This window comes from Castor canadensis, chromosome 9, assembly GCF_047511655.1.
Source record: "Castor canadensis chromosome 9, mCasCan1.hap1v2, whole genome shotgun sequence".
NCBI lineage: Eukaryota > Metazoa > Chordata > Mammalia > Rodentia > Castoridae > Castor > Castor canadensis.
Window position 1 is genome coordinate 62980724 of NC_133394.1, and position 19600 is coordinate 63000323.

At 42.6% G+C, this 19600-nt stretch overlaps 1 long non-coding RNA gene across 2 annotated transcripts; it reads left to right on the forward strand.

The window, feature by feature from the left end:
- The first annotated feature begins 2769 nt into the window (after positions 1–2769).
- Positions 2770–11720, forward strand: LOC141410918 (uncharacterized). 2 transcript variants are annotated; one of them, XR_012435721.1, is made up of 3 exons: positions 2770–7687; positions 10197–10300; positions 11322–11720. It is a non-coding gene; the product is annotated as an uncharacterized lncRNA (long non-coding RNA). The 2 variants fall into 2 exon arrangements; XR_012435722.1 differs by having other exon boundaries at positions 2770–6896; positions 7603–7687; positions 10197–11720.
- Positions 11721–19600: the final 7880 nt, after the last annotated feature.

The window sequence follows — 19600 nt, forward strand, 5'->3', positions numbered from 1 at the left end:
TTTGTAGCTTGGCTGTGTATTCTTGCAGGGGAAGCCCTTAGACCTTTTAGGGTCGTGTTAATTTCTCCCGGACACCTTTCTTTCTTTCTTTATGCGTTTGGGTCTTTGTGTATTTCTGTAACTCGGTAGGTAGTTGTAAACGTATTTGTGGTCCTAGGTGTATGTAGGTATGTATTCATTGACTGGGTTCTCCGAGGAAGGTTGGTTTGGTATTTTCAGGCGAGGGACTCTCCCTTTGGGCCTGGGCAGTCATGGACAGTGACCGTCCTCCCGACCACTCCGTGCTGCCTGGGAAGCTGCGGGGACAGGCGCCTGCTGCCACACGCAGCAAGTTTTCTCCTGGAGCTTAAGCTGTCAAGGTTTTGGCCTGAGACCCCTTGAACTGTGATCCTGCCTTTTGTCTGCCTTCTGGGTGTCTGGGATTCTAGGCGTGAGACCCTGCAGGGGACTTGTTGGTTTTTAGAAGGAGAGCGTTGCCCTGTAGCTCATGCCGACCTGGTAGCTGGGGTCCCCCTGTCTCAGCCCCGCAAGGGCAGGAATGACATGTGTGCGCCCTCCTCGCTGGCTTTAGGTGTGTTTTGTGCTTCGGTAGCTTAGTTTGTTACTTTGGTGTTTTTCACTGGGATAGATTGTGTGTGTAGGGTGTGGATGTGATCCATTTTAAAAATTCTAAATCGGCCTGGCCTGTGGTGTCCACTGGTTTGACTGTCCCCCCGCCCCCTTAGGGGTCCCCTAGGGCCCGACTTAAGGCAGCGGTCTGGCCGGACACGTCTCTTTTCTCTTTCTCCCACGTGTATGCAGTGCAGTCCCTTCTGGCATATAGCCTTCTCTACTCACCCTCATTCACCCTCCCCCATGCCACAAGCACCCGACCACACACAGGCTGTACCTACTGGACAGACCTGTCTTCCTGATGAAGGTTAATGTGAGTGTACCAAGGGCTTCCTCACTGTTTCCCTGCAGGGAGTCCACCTCACCTCTTTGTGGTCACCTCCTCACCTTGCTCTCCCTTACCCTCTGACCTCCTGCCCTGGAGTTTTCAGGACTTAGAATTCCTATGCTGCTCCTAGACTCTCCGAGCAGGGTTGTTTCTTTGAACCTTCTCCTGGATGCTCTCCTTCCTTTTTCCTTGGCCTCCCCCCTCCCTCCCCCGAGATGTCCAAACAGTGTTCTTTGCTTTAACTTCCTGAAGTGTGCATTTCAATTCGTTCTTCTCTAGATGTTCGTAGAATCCATTGTCACCACCGTGGAAGAAGCAGTGTGTACATTGCCGACCCCGGGCCCCAAGACCCCCTGTCCCCTGGGTATTTCAGGCTTCCAAAGGGTGTGGTTAAATGGTACTTTTCCTTAGTTCCCCCAGTGTGCGTGTCAATTCGTCCTTCCCTGGACTTTGGTAGTGGAAACCATCCTGAAGAAGCAGTGAGGGTACATTTGAGTCATGGTGCCCCAACCCCCCTGCCCTCTCCCCGCCAGACTAGCAGACACCATGAGCTCTTGGTATTTCTGACTTCCTACAGCGGCAGGGGGTCCTTGTGGCCCTGCAGGGTTGTAAAGTAGGGAAGCCTTAGAGTAGGTGTCCACGCCTTGGTGAACTCATGTGATTGTCTGGTTTTGCATGCAGGGATGGGGTTGCGTGGTTGGCAAGACGTGGTAAGAAGCATCACTCGGAGGCCCGTTTCAGCTAGAAGAAGTTTTATTTCACTACACTCGGATGACTTCCTTCATCAAGCGTGGATCTGCTCTAAGGTGAGGTGGGGACGGTGGGGATCTCCTGGAGTGTAGCTTGGAGGTGCTGGGAGCAAAGAGGAGGAGAGGATTGGAAAATGTCCAGGGAGTGTGGCGGACGCTTGGAAAGAATGAGTGGTGCAATTTTGAAAACGTAGGGGAGACCAGCGCTTTGGGGGAGGAGGGCAGGGCTGAGCAGGTTCCTTGGCTGGTGGGTTCCAGTGAGCTGAGGCAGGTGCCCTGGCCCTGCTCTGTGAAGTGCTGTGTTTGTGCACAGCAGACAGAGGCAGTTTTGGGCAAAGGATCCCACCAAGCCTCGCTCCCTGCCTCCTGGGCTGGCCCTGGCTGCTGAGGGAGGGCGGGTGGGGGTGGGGCAGGGGAGTGGATGGCAGGTGGAGGGAGGTGGGCCCTGCAGAGCTGGGGTGGGGGGGTGTGTGTGTGGAGGGGGGTCGGAGCTGGGCTCCAGGTCCCTGCAGGCCACCCAAGCCTGGGGGACTCCTGGAGAAATGCAGAGAAGAGGAGGGCTCCTGGTGCTCTTGCTCTGGGAGAGAGGCAGAGGGTCCTTCTGGGCAGGCCAAGTCTGGTGTTTGGGACGTTTACCGACCCCCGCCCACCCCCCCCTCGCCGTGCGCCGTGCAGCTGGGCTCTGGGCAGCGCTTGAAGCTGTCTTCTGACAGGCTTGTCTTTTTTAGGCTGCGTGCCGGCCTCCTGCGGGAGTCCCCCCTGGGGCCTTTGCCGCCCTGAGTGGCCAGGCATCGCGGGCGCGCAGGCGCGCGCACACGGAGGACCCGAGAACCGACCAGCCTCGCGCGGGTGAGTGAGCAAGGGGACCCGGCCGGATGGGCTGCAGCAGCCAGGGCTTGGGGCCTCGGCGCTGTGGAGTGGGCCACTGGTGGGGGGAGGACGTTCGGGCAGCAGCTCGGTGCGGCAGCGCCACCGCCGCTGGGAGACCCGTGCTGGCGGGAAGGCGCCTGCACCCGCCTGGGCGGTGGCGCAGCTCCCTAGCGGCCGGCCCCGGACGGGGGGGGCGGCGGCGGCGGCTAGGCAGGCGCTTCAAGGCGGCGGCTTGCCTCAGGCCAGGGGTTTGTGTCAAGTCCCCCCGTATTCGGTATTCGGAAGCCTGTCAACCTCCAGGTGAGTTTCCTCTCCTAGCTTGCTTGTTTGTCTGCTTGCTGGCTTTCCTGGCTTGCCTTGGCTTGGCTTGTGATGGGTGCCTGGGCTCCCTGGGCTCTTGTTCCAAAGGGCAGGAGGCTTTGGTCTTGTTCGCCTTGCTCTGTAGTCTGTCCATGTTTCTAAGGGGCTTGGCAAGCTGGGGGAATGGTGAAACTGGCTTGACTTTGCTTCCTGGCACACTTGTGCCTTTGGATGAGATGTGTTGGTTTGTGTGAGGGGCAGAGAAATGGGTTTGCGATCAGGGCCAGGCATTTTGTAGCTTGGCTGTGTATTCTTGCAGGGGAAGCCCTTAGACCTTTTAGGGTCGTGTTAATTTCTCCCGGACAACCTTCTTTCTTTCTTTATGCGTTTGGGTCTTTGTGTATTTCTGTAACTCGGTACGTAGTTGTAAACATGTCTGTTTTTGTTTTGATTGCTATGTCTCTGAAGTATAGTTTGAAGTTGGGTATTGTGATCTCTAGTGTTGGCTCTTAATGGTCTTTTGGGCTTTCAAATGAACTTTTTGTGATTTTTCATTCTCTCTGATGAATGTCTTTTGAATTTTGATGCGGATTGCGTTGAACATGTAGATTGCTTTTGGTAATGTAGCCGTTTCACACTATTGACTCTGCCAGTCATGAGCATAGGAGACCTTTCTATCAGTTTTAGCTGACTTTGATTTTTTTCAGTGGTTTATAGTTTTCACTTCACTTCCTTTGTTAAGTTTATTTTGGAAGCTATCATAAATGGAATTGTTTTCCTGTATTCTTTCTCCGTCTGCTCTTGGTTGGTATATACAAAGGCCAGTGATTTTTGTGAATTGATTTTGTGTCCTTCTACATTTCTGAAGGTGGAGTTTTTTTTGGCCGAGTTTTCTGGTCTAAGATCATGTGATCTGCAAATAGGATAGTTTCATCCTTCTTTTCGTACTCGAATTTCTTTCACTTCTTCTTCCTATCTTACTGCTGTAGCTAGAAATTACAAGGCTATGTTGGACATTAATGGAGAAAGTGGAACCCTTGTCTTGTTCCTGACTTTAGAAGAAATTGTTTGAATTTTTCCTCCACTTAGTATGACGTTGACTGTAGGCTTGTTATATATAGCCTTTATTGTATGACTCACTTTCCTTCTGTTCCTAGTTTCATCAACAGTTTTGTCATGAAAGAATGTTGAATTTGTTGAAGGGTTTTTTCTGCATTTATTGAGATCATGTTTTTTTCTTTGTTTTTATTAAAATGCTAGATTACGTTTAGTGATTTGCATATATTGAAGCATCCCTGTATCCCTGGGATGAAACTGACTTGGTCATGATAATATGACCTTTTGATACGTTATCGAATTCAGTTCACCAGTATTTTATAGAGGATTTCTGCATCTAATTTCATAAAGTGATTGGCCTATAATTCATTTCTTTTTGTGCCTTTGTCCAGTTTGGGGATGAGGGTAATATTGGCTTCATAGAATGCCATTGGCACCATTCCTGCCCTTTCTGTTTCTTGGCAAAGATTGAGGAGTGTTGGTATTATTTCTTTAAACGTCTGGTAGAATTCAGCAGTGAATCCTGGATATTTCTTTTTGGGAGCCTCTATTGCTCCTTCAATTTCATTGCTTGTTACAGATACATTTAGGTGATTTGTGTCCTCTTGGTTCAATTTTGGCTGATTATACACATCTAGAAATTTGACCAGTCTTTTATTTTCCAATTTATTTGAATATAGGTTTTCAAAATACTCCAAAACGAGTCACTGGATTTTCTTGGTGCTTGTTGTGCTTTCCCCTTTTTCACTTCTAATTTTATTAATTTGGGTCTTTTCCCTCATTTTAGTCAGATTTGCTAGGGGTTTATCAATGTTGTTTATCATAGGAAACAACTAGATTTTTCTTTCAGCCGTTTTTTTGTTCTCTATTTCGTCAATTTTGGCCCTTATTTTTATTGATCCTCTCTTTCTAGTTGTGGGTTTAGTTTGTTGTTTTTCTAGAAGTTTGAGATACAGCGTTAGGTCATTTATTTGAGATTTGCGTTTTTAATATATGCATTCATGACTGTGAACCTTCTCCCTTAGCACACTGAGTTTGCTGTGTCCTATAGGCTCTGGTAGATTGTGCTTTCATTTTCTTTTCTTTTGTTGTGCTTTCACTTTCATTACATTCCAGGAGCATTTGATTTGCTGGCTCATTTCTTCAATGATCCACTGATCATGGAGCAGTGTGTTGTTCAGTGTCCGGGTGGTTGAATATATTCTGTTTTTTTGTTTTTTCTTGTGAGTTCAGATTATTTTGTTACGGTCAGACATTTAAATTTTTTATTCCTTAGGACTTGCTTTGGGAGCTAAAATACTTATTTTGGAGAACGTTCCATGGGTTGTTGAGAAGAATGTACCTTGTTGCTGTTGCAGAATTGAATACTTTGTACACCTCTGTCAGGTCCATTTGCTCTGTGGTGTCAATGACTTCTAAAGTTTTTATATTGCCTTTTGTCTGAATGACCTATGTATTGGTGTGAGAAGAGTATTGAAGTCTTCCACTATCACTGTGCAGAGTGCCCGTGATATCAGGTATAGTTGTGTATGTTAAATGAAGTTGGGTACACTGACTTTGGGTGCATTCAAGTAAACAATTGTTACTTCATGTTGATGTATTGCTCTTTATTAGCATGAAGTTTCTACTTTGTGTTGTTTTCTGACTAACTTAAGCTTGAAGTCTACTTTATTTGTTATAAGTATAGCTATTCCTGCCTGTTTGAATGGGCCATCACCTTGGTAAATCTTTTTCAACCCAAGCCAATGGTTGTTTCGGTCATTGTGGGAGAGGGTGCTATTGTTAGTGATTGGAGAGGGGTAGGAAGAATGGGAGTAATGTGTAAAGTCTCTATGATAGAATACTCAGTGAGTGGTTAGTATGGAGGAGAAGGGACAAGAGGGAGAACATGAAGAGAGGATAGGAAAAGATGAAAAAAAAAAAAGGATGTCAGGGGTAAGGAAAAAAATGAAACAGGAGAGGAGGCTAAGGAAATTAAAATTTCAAAAGAATGGAAAAAGGAGGTTTAAGTATTAGATTTTTTTTAATAATTAAATATTACATATACATCTATATTCATATAGAAATCTTAATTGTCCAAGTTTCTTTTTTTATGGGGGGGAAGTGGGTTGTTTCTCTGAGTTTAATGATTACACTGGGTGCTTCAGTCTGATTTCTAATGAGAGTTCTCCCATTTTAAGATTGATAGGTTGGGCTGTGTGGCATTTGATGGTGCCCTTCTCTATTAGACAGCATTCTTTTTTGGGAGGGGGGGTTCACTCAGGGTTTTTAATCTCAGGCTCTTCTTGGAGTTCAGCAGTCATGGTCAGCTTGTTTGATTAGCCACGTTCTCTAAAGAAGTTCCTAGAGGAGCTGATGTGTTAGCAATGGCTGGTCCCTTCTAACCCGCAGGCCAACCACAGGAGCTGGAATTGAGCTGTTTGATGGGTCACTTTTCTTTAGGAAGCTTGTTAGTTTCAGCTTACTATCAGAGTTTTCAAGGTGGTAGAATGTGGTTTTTTTTTACTGAGGATGTGACTGGGCCACACCTCACTCCCACAGGGAATGGCAGTGGAGTTGTGGATGATGTAATGTGACCTACACATCATTTTACCTGAGTTTGGGACTCTTGGTATCTAATAAGTCATGCTTGGCCTGTACATTGGTAGGAGAAACCCAGGGACCTCACCTTGATTAATAAGTGTCAGCAGGCTTTTCATTTATTTGGCTTGCTCTTTAATCTGCTCATGTTTATACAGTTGCCTGCTACAATGTGCCAGTTTATTTGGTTGAGGTGAGGTCTAGCAATATTTTGCTCAGGGTGTCCTTGAACTGTGATCTTCCCAACATCTGCGTTTTGGTTAGGTGAAAGGTGTGAGCCCATGGACTGGACTTGTTTTTGAGGAGACTTTTGCCCTGTAGGCTGGCCTGGAACTTGGGATCCTCATGCCTCAGAGCCTCTGAAGAACTGGGATTATAGGTGTGCTCCATCACACCTGGCTGTAAGTGTACTTTTTATTCTGAGTTGTGTGGAGATTACTAGAAGACATGGTTAAACCTGTTTTAGAAGCAGTTAACTCATGTAATAAATATTTCTTGAGTGCCATACAGCAGTCATTATTTTACTTTTCTGTTAATAGATAGTCATTGTGGCCCTAGAGTTCTATGGTAGTAAATCCTTTCTCTAGAATGCAACACTTTTGTGACTCATATATTTTACATGCTAGGTGTTTTTGCATTATGTAAATGACCAGGTAATAGTCCCCGCTCTTTAACTTTATTTACAATGAATTTTATGATGATACATCTTTTTTATCTCCTTCAATAAATCTAGGATCTGCTTTACCTTACTGTGGCAAGCGAGGGTTCTTACAGAATTTAGCATATAGTTTTTCATACTAAAGATAGGGACAGGATTTTAAAATTTAATGGAGGTTAGAAACATTACTTCTTTAATTTTCAAAAATTATATAGAGTATATTAGGTGTAAGATATATGTAAGGCACAGACTTCTTCTAAGTCATAAGTTGAAATAGTATATATCTTGCTTTTTAACTTGTTTTTTTCTGTTAACATTACATACTTCCCAGCTGTGTTGTGTTACCAGCCATTTGAGGCACCCAGTCTTGAAAAGACTGCATATTATTTTATAATGAGAGTGTTCTATAAATTAACTGCGTTCTTACAGTTTCTTGGTGTTTGATACAGATACCTATTGCAATTAATGGTCCTTGAGAAGACATCTTTGTGCCGGAAGAAATACTGTCAAGGATTGGAATTCTAGAATTAAAAGGTAAAAGATAAACATGTTTACCTGTTTATAGTTTTTATAGTATCTGATAAATTGTTCTTCTCAAAGCCTACTGACTGCTTTATTACTATCAATTCTGTATGAGTGCCTGTTTTCCTAAGTCTTGCCAGTGTAGTTGCTTGCAGTCTGTTTAATTTTCATTTATTTCATTGATGAGTAAAACAGATGGCATTTGTCTTTAATTGGTACCGATACTATTCATTATCTTTGTAAATTACTTGTGTATGTGTTTTACTCATTTTCTGTCAGATTATTTGTATCCTGTCAATACACAGGGTGGCCTTTCTTTGTGAAGGACAAAAAGAAGATGTAGAATTTTGTCCCTAATAGTTTGTTGAGGCAGCTATGTAGCTAAGGCTGGCCTTGAACTCACTCTGTAACCCAGACCACCCTGGATGTTTTGATCCTCTTGCCTCAGCTTCCCCAGTGATGAGCTTGCAGGGATAAGAGGGATTGCTAGTGCAGACCAGCACAGCTAGCTCTAATTTTAAATATTTTCATTTCCTTTATTGAGTGTTAGAGAAACAGAATATCTGGAGCGTAGTATAATAACCCATCAGGAGAGAGAGGCTAGATGGATCAGCTTCAAGTTATATGCACGTTTGGCAAGAGCAGCATAGATGACGGAGGCTGTATTCTTAGACTCAGAGGTGTAAAATGTTGAATTATCCTGTTACTCATCATGTTTACTTTGAACACTTAATTTCTATACTTTTCACAGCCTCTCCTTGTCATTAATAAGTATTTGGGGGAGGTTAATCTGAGGTGATAGGACTAGCCTGCTGCTCAACAAAATTTAGTTGATTATTTATATTGGTATGGACTCAAAATTTCCTGTCTTACTTAATGGATTTTAATAAATAACTATCATTCCTGATTATGGGAGGCTCTTGAAGTTGGCTCTGAATCCTTTTCACACATCCCCATGCTTCTCTGAGAAGTTCTTTCTTTTTTTGAAAATTCATTTTTACTTTCTCTGCCTTAGTTGTGGAATCAGCCACTTCTTCAAAGAGCCCCAATTCCTCTTGGTGAAAAGTAGTTTTTAGGAGCAATGTTCTCTGCTCATTTTTACTGGAGTTTTGCTGTTTTCTAGTGAGTGTATATGTAAGTACACACATACCCGCACATATTTGTAGTTCTATTTCTATATTCATTTATGTTGAAAATTATACTACCAGTTCTTGTCTGTCATCCAGGGTTCATTCTACTTTTCCTCCTCTGTATATCCTACAGCAGCGAGTAACTTGGTTCTCATTATCCTTAATTTACTTCTTTAATTGATTAACTCTCCTCCCCTACACACTGTATGGGCCACCTCCATTGTATATGCTCTTCTTATCCTGCTTCCACTTCTGCTCCCAAACAAACACTCCTCAGAATGCCTGGAAGCTCTTGCTTACCCGTGTCAGGTGTAATGTCTTCCTTCTTGGTTCTGACTGATATTCTGCACTTGCCACCTTCCCATAGAAGCGCTTTTCACTTAGGGTCTCAGTCTTCTCAGGCTCCAAGAAATTGAGATTGATTTCTTCTCATCACTTTCAGCCCTGCTGTAAATTCCCTTCTTCCTCTCAATCTCCAGTACCTTGCACCTTGTCTCTTTCCTAAAACTATACCCTGTTCATCTCACTCTGGCTTTGAGACCCTGAGGTGCTGTCTGTCCTCCATAAACCTTCACACAAGCGGATACTTAATTTACTCTTATCAGGCTCTGACATCCAACTCCAGGCTACTAAGATGTTTGTTCCTCTCTACCTCACATACAAATGCCTGCTCCTTCCAGCTTCACCTTTTAGCTTTTTGGTTGAACTGCTCAGGAAGGGTAGAAGAAAAGGAAACAACCGATTTCCTTTTTTTTTTTTTTTTTTTAATGCTCCATCATTTTCCCTGTGAAGATTTTGCAGTAGATTCTATTTTGTTGTTCTTGAGACAGGATCTCACTGTGTAGTCCAAGCTGACCTTTGAACTAGGGATTCTCCTGCCTCAGCATTCTGGGTAATGGGATGATAGGCATGACCCACCAAGCCTGAGTAAGATAGTTATTTCTTATTAGATTTAAGAGTAAAGTAATCACATTGTAAGAATGTTTGTAAATGCCACAATATACCCCCAGCCAGCACAACAATAAAGGAAAGAAACAGAGAGGAAAAACAAGTACTCAGAAAAGAAAGGCAGCTTTCGGTATTTCCAAGTCTAAGAAAGCTAAGTATGAGCTTATAAGATTATTAAAAAGAGTAGAGTAATCATGTAAACCTAAGTAACTTAACCTTAGTCACTACTCACATTAAAATGATGAAACCAGGACATTACAAATACCCATTCTGTTACATTTTATTTTGAAATTGAGTTTATTTAGTTGCATTTTTACCTTTTTTCTTTCAAGGAAACAACTTGATGTAATAAAGCTCATTTATTCAATAAATTCCCCCCCCCATGGTTCCTCTTGTAATTTTATGAATTGCTCATTCTATACTTAACCATTGGCATATTTTAGCTCTTCAGATGCTGAACTAGAAAAACATCCAGTAATGGATCAAAGGAAGCCTGACAACATTGTCCCCAAATCACTCAATTCCAGTGTTGGGTGGCTCCTTGTTGGTAAGTAGAATATGTTCTCTTGTACTTTGTTGTATATTTCATATGGATTAACAACTGTGAGATTTTAAGCAGTGATTTACCAAACTTGGAATGCTTTTAATGGCATTTATTTATTTTTAGGAAAGACTTTAATGTATCTGTTTCTTGAATATTGACTCTGGAGACTGCTCCGGAATGCTCTTTACATTTTCTTAATCACCTCCTTATTTGACTTCGGAAAGATGGGAAGAGAAAAAAACATGGCAGTTCGGTTACTTTTCTTGTTTCAGATCACCTTCCCACTCCAACCCCAGCATACACACGAACAGTTTTGTTTTCTTAAAAATGTAATGAATTGTCATGATAAGTTTATTTTTACATTAAATAGAATGAAATAGTTCAAAATACAGTATTGTAGAGAGGGGAGAGGGAGGGAGGTGCAAAGAGTGAATGATTGAATATGAAAGGGAAGAAGAAATACAATAGTAATACTGGGGAAAGAAGATAGTACTTCGCTAGTATTTTTGTACACTATTATTTTTTGTAACAAAAATAATAGTAAAGTTTATTAGGAAAGAAATTTAGTATAACAGGATAAATGTGAGGTGAAATGGGTAAAAAAGAAGAGAAACATTTCCTGTCCCCATGCAGGAAGTGGGAGTAGAGACTCATCATAGGCTCTCATTGTATAGAAAGTGTTAATGAATGAATGGTGTTTGATCTGAATTTTGGCAGAGGAACTTGAAATGTGCAGAGGAAAATGGGACAGGTAAGAAAGGAAAAAGAGTAGCAGTACTTCCTGAACATCTCTGTGTAGTAGATACCATATAAAGACATTTTGTGTATATGTTGTCACAAGGCTCAGCGAGAGGCTAGGCTTTATTTTTTTCCTCTTAGCATGTTGCACAGTTGAGGCCCACAGTAAAATAAGCTGCAAATGTGATTTTCTTCTGAGTTCAGGACACAGTAGTATACAGGGGAGAAGTAATATGGGTACAGGTGAAGTGTACACACCAGGAATATGATGCTTTATGATTTGCAGAAGAAAAACTTTGAAGAAGTTTTATTTCACTACACTGGGATGACTTCCTTCATCAGGCATGGATCTGCTCTAAGGTGAGGTGGGGACGGTGGGGATCTCCTGGAGTGTAGCATGGAGGTGCTGGGAGCAAAGAGGAGGAGAGGATTGGACAATGTCCAGGGAGTGTAGGGGACCTTGGAAAGAATGAGTGGTGCAATTTTGAAAACTTAGGGGAGACCTACGCATTGGGGGAGGAGGGCAGGGCTGAGCAGGTTCCTTGGCTGGTGGGTTCCAGTGAGCTGAGGCAGGTGCCCTGGCCCTGCTCTGTGAAGTGCTGTGTTTGTGCACAGCAGACAGAGGCAGTTTTGGGCAAAGGATCCCACCAAGCCTCCCTCCCTGCCTCCTGGGCTGGCCCTGGCTGCTGAGGGAGGGCGGGTGGGGGTGGGGCAGGGGAGTGGATGGCAGGTGGAGGGAGGTGGGCCCTGCAGAGCTGGGGTGGGGGGGGGTGTGTGTGTGGAGGGGGGTCGGAGCTGGGCTCCAGGTCCCTGCAGGCCACCCAAGCCTGGGGGACTCCTGGAGAAATGCAGAGAAGAGGAGGGCTCCTGGTGCTCTTGCTCTGGGAGAGAGGCAGAGGGTCCTTCTGGGCAGGCCAAGTCTGGTGTTTGGGACGTTTACCGACCCCCGCCCACCCCCCCCTCGCCGTGCGCCGTGCAGCTGGGCTCTGGGCAGCGCTTGAAGCTGTCTTCTGACAGGCTTGTCTTTTTTAGGCTGCGTGCCGGCCTCCTGCGGGAGTCCCCCCTGGGGCCTTTGCCACCCTGAGCGGCCAGGCATCGCGGGCGCGCAGGCGCGCGCACACGGAGGACCCGAGAACCGACCAGCCTCGCGCGGGTGAGTGAGCAAGGGGACCCGGCCGGATGGGCTGCAGCAGCCAGGGCTTGGGGCCTCGGCGCTGTGGAGTGGGCCACTGGTGGGGGGAGGACGTTCGGGCAGCAGCTCGGTGCGGCAGCGCCACCGCCGCTGGGAGACCCGTGCTGGCGGGAAGGCGCCTGCACCCGCCTGGGCGGTGGCGCAGCTCCCTAGCGGCCGGCCCCGGACGGGGGGGGCGGCGGCGGCGGCTAGGCAGGCGCTTCAAGGCGGCGGCTTGCCTCAGGCCAGGGGTTTGTGTCAAGTCCCCCCGTATTCGGTATTCGGAAGCCTGTCAACCTCCAGGTGAGTTTCCTCTCCTAGCTTGCTTGTTTGTCTGCTTGCTGGCTTTCCTGGCTTGCCTTGGCTTGGCTTGTGATGGGTGCCTGGGCTCCCTGGGCTCTTGTTCCAAAGGGCAGGAGGCTTTGGTCTTGTTCGCCTTGCTCTGTAGTCTGTCCATGTTTCTAAGGGGCTTGGCAAGCTGGGGGAATGGTGAAACTGGCTTGACTTTGCTTCCTGGCACACTTGTGCCTTTGGATGAGATGTGTTGGTTTGTGTGAGGGGCAGAGAAATGGGTTTGCGATCAGGGCCAGGCATTTTGTAGCTTGGCTGTGTATTCTTGCAGGGGAAGCCCTTAGACCTTTTAGGGTCGTGTTAATTTCTCCCGGACAACCTTCTTTCTTTCTTTATGCGTTTGGGTCTTTGTGTATTTCTGTAACTCGGTACGTAGTTGTAAACATGTCTGTTTTTGTTTTGATTGCTATGTCTCTGAAGTATAGTTTGAAGTTGGGTATTGTGATCTCTAGTGTTGGCTCTTAATGGTCTTTTGGGCTTTCAAATGAACTTTTTGTGATTTTTCATTCTCTCTGATGAATGTCTTTTGAATTTTGATGCGGATTGCGTTGAACATGTAGATTGCTTTTGGTAATGTAGCCGTTTCACACTATTGACTCTGCCAGTCATGAGCATAGGAGACCTTTCTATCAGTTTTAGCTGACTTTGATTTTTTTCAGTGGTTTATAGTTTTCACTTCACTTCCTTTGTTAAGTTTATTTTGGAAGCTATCATAAATGGAATTGTTTTCCTGTATTCTTTCTCCGTCTGCTCTTGGTTGGTATATACAAAGGCCAGTGATTTTTGTGAATTGATTTTGTGTCCTTCTACATTTCTGAAGGTGGAGTTTTTTTTGGCCGAGTTTTCTGGTCTAAGATCATGTGATCTGCAAATAGGATAGTTTCATCCTTCTTTTCGTACTCGAATTTCTTTCACTTCTTCTTCCTATCTTACTGCTGTAGCTAGAAATTACAAGGCTATGTTGGACATTAATGGAGAAAGTGGAACCCTTGTCTTGTTCCTGACTTTAGAAGAAATTGTTTGAATTTTTCCTCCACTTAGTATGACGTTGACTGTAGGCTTGTTATATATAGCCTTTATTGTATGACTCACTTTCCTTCTGTTCCTAGTTTCATCAACAGTTTTGTCATGAAAGAATGTTGAATTTGTTGAAGGGTTTTTTCTGCATTTATTGAGATCATGTTTTTTTCTTTGTTTTTATTAAAATGCTAGATTACGTTTAGTGATTTGCATATATTGAAGCATCCCTGTATCCCTGGGATGAAACTGACTTGGTCATGATAATATGACCTTTTGATACGTTATCGAATTCAGTTCACCAGTATTTTATAGAGGATTTCTGCATCTAATTTCATAAAGTGATTGGCCTATAATTCATTTCTTTTTGTGCCTTTGTCCAGTTTGGGGATGAGGGTAATATTGGCTTCATAGAATGCCATTGGCACCATTCCTGCCCTTTCTGTTTCTTGGCAAAGATTGAGGAGTGTTGGTATTATTTCTTTAAACGTCTGGTAGAATTCAGCAGTGAATCCTGGATATTTCTTTTTGGGAGCCTCTATTGCTCCTTCAATTTCATTGCTTGTTACAGATACATTTAGGTGATTTGTGTCCTCTTGGTTCAATTTTGGCTGATTATACACATCTAGAAATTTGACCAGTCTTTTATTTTCCAATTTATTTGAATATAGGTTTTCAAAATACTCCAAAACGAGTCACTGGATTTTCTTGGTGCTTGTTGTGCTTTCCCCTTTTTCACTTCTAATTTTATTAATTTGGGTCTTTTCCCTCATTTTAGTCAGATTTGCTAGGGGTTTATCAATGTTGTTTATCATAGGAAACAACTAGATTTTTCTTTCAGCCGTTTTTTTGTTCTCTATTTCGTCAATTTTGGCCCTTATTTTTATTGATCCTCTCTTTCTAGTTGTGGGTTTAGTTTGTTGTTTTTCTAGAAGTTTGAGATACAGCGTTAGGTCATTTATTTGAGATTTGCGTTTTTAATATATGCATTCATGACTGTGAACCTTCTCCCTTAGCACACTGAGTTTGCTGTGTCCTATAGGCTCTGGTAGATTGTGCTTTCATTTTCTTTTCTTTTGTTGTGCTTTCACTTTCATTAAATTCCAGGAGCATTTGATTTGCTGGCTCATTTCTTCAATGATCCACTGATCATGGAGCAGTGTGTTGTTCAGTGTCCGGGTGGTTGAATATATTCTGTTTTTTTGTTTTTTCTTGTGAGTTCAGATTATTTTGTTACGGTCAGACATTTAAATTTTTTATTCCTTAGGACTTGCTTTGTGAGCTAAAATACTTATTTTGGAGAACGTTCCATGGGTTGTTGAGAAGAATGTACCTTGTTGCTGTTGCAGAATTGAATACTTTGTACACCTCTGTCAGGTCCATTTGCTCTGTGGTGTCAATGACTTCTAAAGTTTTTATATTGCCTTTTGTCTGAATGACCTATGTATTGGTGTGAGAAGAGTATTGAAGTCTTCCACTATCACTGTGCAGAGTGCCCGTGATATCAGGTATAGTTGTGTATGTTAAATGAAGTTGGGTACACTGACTTTGGGTGCATTCAAGTAAACAATTGTTACTTCATGTTGATGTATTGCTCTTTATTAGCATGAAGTTTCTACTTTGTGTTGTTTTCTGACTAACTTAAGCTTGAAGTCTACTTTATTTGTTATAAGTATAGCTATTCCTGCCTGTTTGAATGGGCCATCACCTTGGTAAATCTTTTTCAACCCAAGCCAATGGTTGTTTCGGTCATTGTGGGAGAGGGTGCTATTGTTAGTGATTGGAGAGGGGTAGGAAGAATGGGAGTAATGTGTAAAGTCTCTATGATAGAATACTCAGTGAGTGGTTAGTATGGAGGAGAAGGGACAAGAGGGAGAACATGAAGAGAGGATAGGAAAAGATGAAAAAAAAAAAAAAGGATGTCAGGGGTAAGGAAAAAAATGAAACAGGAGAGGAGGCTAAGGAAATTAAAATTTCAAAAGAATGGAAAAAGGAGGTTTAAGTATTAGATTTTTTTTAATAATTAAATATTACATATACATCTATATTCATATAGAAATCTTAATTGTCCAAGTTTCTTTTTTTATGGGGGGGAAGTGGGTTGTTTCTCTGAGTTTAATGATTACACTGGGTGCTTCAGTCTGATTTCTAATGAGAGTTCTCCCATTTTAAGATTGATAGGTTGGGCTGTGTGGCATTTGATGGTGCCCTTCTCTATTAGACAGCATTCTTTTTTGGGAGGGGGGGTTCACTCAGGGTTTTTAATCTCAGGCTCTTCTTGGAGTTCAGCAGTCATGGTCAGCTTGTTTGATTAGCCACGTTCTCTAAAGAAGTTCCTAGAGGAGCTGATGTGTTAGCAATGGCTGGTCCCTTCTAACCCGCAGGCCAACCACAGGAGCTGGAATTGAGCTGTTTGATGGGTCACTTTTCTTTAGGAAGCTTGTTAGTTTCAGCTTACTATCAGAGTTTTCAAGGTGGTAGAATGTGGTTTTTTTTTACTGAGGATGTGACTGGGCCACACCTCACTCCCACAGGGAATGGCAGTGGAGTTGTGGATGATGTAATGTGACCTACACATCATTTTACCTGAGTTTGGGACTCTTGGTATCTAATAAGTCATGCTTGGCCTGTACATTGGTAGGAGAAACCCAGGGACCTCACCTTGATTAATAAGTGTCAGCAGGCTTTTCATTTATTTGGCTTGCTCTTTAATCTGCTCATGTTTATACAGTTGCCTGCTACAATGTGCCAGTTTATTTGGTTGAGGTGAGGTCTAGCAATATTTTGCTCAGGGTGTCCTTGAACTGTGATCTTCCCAACATCTGCGTTTTGGTTAGGTGAAAGGTGTGAGCCCATGGACTGGACTTGTTTTTGAGGAGACTTTTGCCCTGTAGGCTGGCCTGGAACTTGGGATCCTCATGCCTCAGAGCCTCTGAAGAACTGGGATTATAGGTGTGCTCCATCACACCTGGCTGTAAGTGTACTTTTTATTCTGAGTTGTGTGGAGATTACTAGAAGACATGGTTAAACCTGTTTTAGAAGCAGTTAACTCATGTAATAAATATTTCTTGAGTGCCATACAGCAGTCATTATTTTACTTTTCTGTTAATAGATAGTCATTGTGGCCCTAGAGTTCTATGGTAGTAAATCCTTTCTCTAGAATGCAACACTTTTGTGACTCATATATTTTACATGCTAGGTGTTTTTGCATTATGTAAATGACCAGGTAATAGTCCCCGCTCTTTAACTTTATTTACAATGAATTTTATGATGATACATCTTTTTTATCTCCTTCAATAAATCTAGGATCTGCTTTACCTTACTGTGGCAAGCGAGGGTTCTTACAGAATTTAGCATATAGTTTTTCATACTAAAGATAGGGACAGGATTTTAAAATTTAATGGAGGTTAGAAACATTACTTCTTTAATTTTCAAAAATTATATAGAGTATATTAGGTGTAAGATATATGTAAGGCACAGACTTCTTCTAAGTCATAAGTTGAAATAGTATATATCTTGCTTTTTAACTTGTTTTTTTCTGTTAACATTACATACTTCCCAGCTGTGTTGTGTTACCAGCCATTTGAGGCACCCAGTCTTGAAAAGACTGCATATTATTTTATAATGAGAGTGTTCTATAAATTAACTGCGTTCTTACAGTTTCTTGGTGTTTGATACAGATACCTATTGCAATTAATGGTCCTTGAGAAGACATCTTTGTGCCGGAAGAAATACTGTCAAGGATTGGAATTCTAGAATTAAAAGGTAAAAGATAAACATGTTTACCTGTTTATAGTTTTTATAGTATCTGATAAATTGTTCTTCTCAAAGCCTACTGACTGCTTTATTACTATCAATTCTGTATGAGTGCCTGTTTTCCTAAGTCTTGCCAGTGTAGTTGCTTGCAGTCTGTTTAATTTTCATTTATTTCATTGATGAGTAAAACAGATGGCATTTGTCTTTAATTGGTACCGATACTATTCATTATCTTTGTAAATTACTTGTGTATGTGTTTTACTCATTTTCTGTCAGATTATTTGTATCCTGTCAATACACAGGGTGGCCTTTCTTTGTGAAGGACAAAAAGAAGATGTAGAATTTTGTCCCTAATAGTTTGTTGAGGCAGCTATGTAGCTAAGGCTGGCCTTGAACTCACTCTGTAACCCAGACCACCCTGGATGTTTTGATCCTCTTGCCTCAGCTTCCCCAGTGATGAGCTTGCAGGGATAAGAGGGATTGCTAGTGCAGACCAGCACAGCTAGCTCTAATTTTAAATATTTTCATTTCCTTTATTGAGTGTTAGAGAAACAGAATATCTGGAGCGTAGTATAATAACCCATCAGGAGAGAGAGGCTAGATGGATCAGCTTCAAGTTATATGCACGTTTGGCAAGAGCAGCATAGATGACGGAGGCTGTATTCTTAGACTCAGAGGTGTAAAATGTTGAATTATCCTGTTACTCATCATGTTTACTTTGAACACTTAATTTCTATACTTTTCACAGCCTCTCCTTGTCATTAATAAGTATTTGGGGGAGGTTAATCTGAGGTGATAGGACTAGCCTGCTGCTCAACAAAATTTAGTTGATTATTTATATTGGTATGGACTCAAAATTTCCTGTCTTACTTAATGGATTTTAATAAATAACTATCATTCCTGATTATGGGAGGCTCTTGAAGTTGGCTCTGAATCCTTTTCACACATCCCCATGCTTCTCTGAGAAGTTCTTTCTTTTTTTGAAAATTCATTTTTACTTTCTCTGCCTTAGTTGTGGAATCAGCCACTTCTTCAAAGAGCCCCAATTCCTCTTGGTGAAAAGTAGTTTTTAGGAGCAATGTTCTCTGCTCATTTTTACTGGAGTTTTGCTGTTTTCTAGTGAGTGTATATGTAAGTACTCACATACCCGCACATATTTGTAGTTCTGTTTCTATATTCATTTATGTTGAAAATTATACTACCAGTTCTTGTCTGTCATCCAGGGTTCATTCTACTTTTCCTCCTCTGTATATCCTACAGCAGCGAGTAACTTGGTTCTCATTATCCTTAATTTACTTCTTTAATTGATTAACTCTCCTCCCCTACACACTGTATGGGCCACCTCCATTGTATATGCTCTTCTTATCCTGCTTCCACTTCTGCTCCCAAACAAACACTCCTCAGAATGCCTGGAAGCTCTTGCTTACCCGTGTCAGGTGTAATGTCTTCCTTCTTGGTTCTGACTGATATTCTGCACTTGCCACCTTCCCATAGAAGCGCTTTTCACTTAGGGTCTCAGTCTTCTCAGGCTCCAAGAAATTGAGATTGATTTCTTCTCATCACTTTCAGCCCTGCTGTAAATTCCCTTCTTCCTCTCAATCTCCAGTACCTTGCACCTTGTCTCTTTCCTAAAACTATACCCTGTTCATCTCACTCTGGCTTTGAGACCCTGAGGTGCTGTCTGTCCTCCATAAACCTTCACACAAGCGGATACTTAATTTACTCTTATCAGGCTCTGACATCCAACTCCAGGCTACTAAGATGTTTGTTCCTCTCTACCTCACATACAAATGCCTGCTCCTTCCAGCTTCACCTTTTAGCTTTTTGGTTGAACTGCTCAGGAAGGGTAGAAGAAAAGGAAACAACCGATTTCCTTTTTTTTTTTTTTTTTTTTAATGCTCCATCATTTTCCCTGTGAAGATTTTGCAGTAGATTCTATTTTGTTGTTCTTGAGACAGGATCTCACTGTGTAGTCCAAGCTGACCTTTGAACTAGGGATTCTCCTGCCTCAGCATTCTGGGTAATGGGATGATAGGCATGACCCACCAAGCCTGAGTAAGATAGTTATTTCTTATTAGATTTAAGAGTAAAGTAATCACATTGTAAGAATGTTTGTAAATGCCACAATATACCCCCAGCCAGCACAACAATAAAGGAAAGAAACAGAGAGGAAAAACAAGTACTCAGAAAAGAAAGGCAGCTTTCGGTATTTCCAAGTCTAAGAAAGCTAAGTATGAGCTTATAAGATTATTAAAAAGAGTAGAGTAATC